Genomic DNA, 3,977 nt, shown 5'->3' with positions numbered 1-3,977 from the left:
ATAAGTATTCACAGCCTTTGCCGTGAAGCTCGACATTGAGCTCAGGTGCATCGTGTTTCCCCTGATCATCCTTGAGATGTTTCTGCAGCTTCATTGGAGTCCACCTGTGGTAAATTCAGTTGATTGGACATGGAAGGTTACAGAAAAATTTCTGCTGCTTTGAAAGTCCCAATGAGCACAGTGGCCTCCATCATCCGTAAGTGGAAGAAGTTCGAAACCACCAGGACTCTTCCTAGAGCTGGCCTGGCCATCTAAACTGGGGGGGAGAAGGGCCTTAGTCAGGGAGGTGACCAAGAACCCGATGGTCACTCTGTTAGAGCTCCAGAGGTCCTCTGTGGAGAGAGAAGAACCTTCCAGAAGGACAACCATCTCTGCAGGAATCCACCAATCAGGCCTGTATGGTAAAGTGGCCAGACGGAAGCCACTCCTTAGTAAAAGGCACATGGCAGCCCGCCTGGAGTTTGCCAAAAAAGGCACCTGAAGGACTCTCAGACCATGAGAAAGAAAATTCTCTGGTCTGATGAGACAAAGATTGAACTCTTTGGTGTGAATGCCAGGTGTCACGTTTGGAGGAAACCTGGCAGTGAATCATGGTGGTGGCAGCATCATGCTGTGGGGATGTTTTTCAGCGGCAGGACTGGGAGACTAGTCAGGATAAAGGGAAAGATGACTGCAGCAATGTACAGAGACATCCTGGATGAAAACCTGCTCCAGAGCGCTCTTGACCTCAGACTGGGGCGACGGTTCATCTTTCAGCAGGACAACGACCCTAAGCACACAGCCAAGATATCAAAGGAGTGGCTTCAGGACAACTCTGTGAATGTCCTTGAGTGGCCCAGCCAGAGCCCAGACTTGAATCCGATTGAACATCTCTGGAGAGATCTTAAAATGGCTGTGCACCGACGCTTCCCATCCAACCTGATGGAGCTTGAGAGGTGCTGCAAAGAGGAATGGACGAAACTGGCCAAGGATAGGTGTGCCAAGCTTGTGGCATCATATTCAAAAAGACTTGAGGCTGGAATTGCTGCCAAAGGTGATCGACAAAGTATTGAGCAAAGGCTGTGAATACTTATGGACATGGGATTTCTCAGTGTTTTTATTTTTAATAAATTTGCAAAAATCTCAAGTCAACTTTTTTCACATTGTCATTATGGGGTGTTGTGTGTAGAATTCTGAGGAAAAAAATGAATTTAATCCATTTTGGAATAAGGCTGTAACATAACAAAATGTGGAAAAAGTGATGCGCTGGGAATACTTTCCGGATGCACTGTATATATACAGTGGTGTGAAAAACTATTTGCCCCCTTCCTGATTTCTTATTCTTTTGCATGTTTGTCACACAAAATGTTTCTGATCATCAAACACATTTAACCATGAGTCAAATATAACACAAGTAAACACAAAATGCAGTTTTTAAATGATGGTTTTTATTATTTAGGGAGAAAAAAAATCCAAACCTACATGGCCCTGTGTGAAAAAGTAATTGCCCCCTTGTTAAAAAATAACCTAACTGTGGTGTATCACACCTGAGTTCAATTTCCATAGCCACCCCCAGGCCTGATTACTGCCACACCTGTTTCAATCAAGAAATCACTTAAATAGGAGCTGCCTGACACAGAGAAGTAGACCAAAAGCACCTCAAAAGCTAGACATCATGCCAAGATCCAAAGAAATTCAGGAACAAATGAGAACAGAAGTAATTGAGATCTATCAGTCTGGTAAAGGTTATAAAGCCATTTCTAAAGCTTTGGGACTCCAGCGAACCACAGTGAGAGCCATTATCCACAAATCGCAAAAACATGGAACAGTGGTGAACCTTCCCAGGAGTGGCCGGCCGACCAAAATTACCCCAAGAGCGCAGAGACGACTCATCCGAGAGGTCATAAAAGACCCCAGGACAACATCTAAAGAACTGCAGGCCTCACTTGCCTCAATTAAGGTCAGTGTTCACGACTCCACCATAAGAAAGAGACTGGGCAAGAACGGCCTGCATGGCAGATTTCCAAGACGCAAACCACTGTTAAGCAAAAAGAACATTAGGGCTCGTCTCAATTTTGCTAAGAAACATCTCAATGATTGCCAAGACTTTTGGGAAAATACCTTGTGGACTGATGAGTCAAAAGTTGAACTTTTTGGAAGGCAAATGTCCCATTACATCTGGCGTAAAAGGAACACAGCATTTCAGAAAAAGAACATCATGCCAACAGTAAAATATGGTGGTGGTAGTGTGATGGTCTGGGGTTGTTTTGCTGCTTCAGGACCTGGAAGGCTTGCTGTGATAGATGGAACCATGAATTCTACTGTCTACCAAAAAATCCTGAAGGAGAATGTCCGGCCATCTGTTCGTCAACTCAAGCTGAAGCGATCTTGGGTGCTGCAACAGGATAATGACCCAAAACACATCAGCAAATCCACCTCTGAATGGCTGAAGAAAAACAAAATGAAGACTTTGGAGTGGCCTAGTCAAAGTCCTGACCTGAATCCAATTGAGATGCTATGGCATGACCTTAAAAAGGCGGTTCATGCTAGAAAACCCTCAAATAAAGCTGAATTACAACAATTTTGCAAAGATGAGTGGGCCAAAATTCCTCCAGAGCGCTGTAAAAGACTCATTGCAAGTTATCGCAAACGCTTGATTGCAGTTATTGCTGCTAAGGGTGGCCCAACCAGTTATTAGGTTCAGGGGGCAATTACTTTTTCACACAGGGCCATGTAGGTTTGGATTTTTTTTTCTCCCTAAATAATAAAAACCACCATTTACAAACTGCATTTTGTGTTTACTTGTGTTATATTTGACTAATGGTTAAATGTGTTTGATGATCAGAAACATTTTGTGTGACAAACATGCAAAAGAATAAGAAATCGGGAAGGGGGCAAATAGTTTTTCACACCACTGTATTTTATCAATCAGTTTAATTTTACATATCTGCTTTTCTGTTGTGCTTATATTTACACCGCTGATTGTGGGGGAAAAGTTTAATTTGTTAGAGGTACGGCTTGATAGTTAGATTTAACCTCAGTAAATTATCCAGGCCGCAGGTCTTCGAGGTGTAGCTGCCGGCTGGGTAAGGGGTCGGCCGTTACAAAAGTCCTAGTATGGACACCTGCAGGGATCCATTATATTCATGGTTTTGAATGACAACCCTTTTATGAGTCCTTCTGTGCCAACTTGTACATCCTTGTTTCGTGGGGCTTCCACGTTAGCCGGAAGTGTTTTGGAGTGTCAGGTCCAACGTCAAAGAAGCTGCTTGTCCTTATCCAGGGGAGTGGAGTCGGGTGGAAGAAAGAACAAAGCTCTCCTGGAGGAGTGGAACGTGAAGGAAAAGAAGAAAGAAATTTTGTTACTTTTGTAAGGTGTTCTGTTGTAGTAAAACCTGTATTTGAACACAGGACTCTTTGAGGCTCGATGCTGCTAAATGCTGAAGAAGAAGCCAGAAATAGTGCTCTGTCGTGTGAACCTGAGAGAGTAGATATGACGTAAGATAACCAGCACAGCATCTGCTACACGTTTCTTTGCGCAGGAAGCAAGATGGTGGTTATCTTGACAGGTCTTGCTCAATGCCATTAAAACATTTCCTCTGAATGTTCAAAGCATTTTACTGACATGGAAGTGAGCACCACTGGCCTCTAGTCATTCAGACTGCTTGGCCTGGAATCCCTGAGTTAATGAAGAACTGCATCCACAACTCAAGGGCCAGTGAGAAACTGCCGAGAGCTGCTTGACGCAGGAGCCGCCCTGATGCAGTGCCTATAAAAATGTATTCACCTTTCATTATTATACAACATTCAATGCCAGTGAACTTAATCGGGCTTTTTAGGACATTGATCAGCAGAAAAAATATCTTTAATGATAATGTGAACACAGATATCTGCACAGTAGTGTAAAACTATAAATTGCAAAGTAATGGATGGCGTAAGTATTCACCTCCTCCAGGTCAATATTTAGTAGACATACCTTTGGCAACCATGACAATTTT

Source organism: Erpetoichthys calabaricus, chromosome 3, assembly GCF_900747795.2.
Source record: "Erpetoichthys calabaricus chromosome 3, fErpCal1.3, whole genome shotgun sequence".
NCBI classification, from domain to species: domain Eukaryota; kingdom Metazoa; phylum Chordata; class Cladistia; order Polypteriformes; family Polypteridae; genus Erpetoichthys; species Erpetoichthys calabaricus.
The sequence above is the reverse complement of the archived record's forward strand: the minus strand, read 5'-3'. Positions refer to the sequence as shown.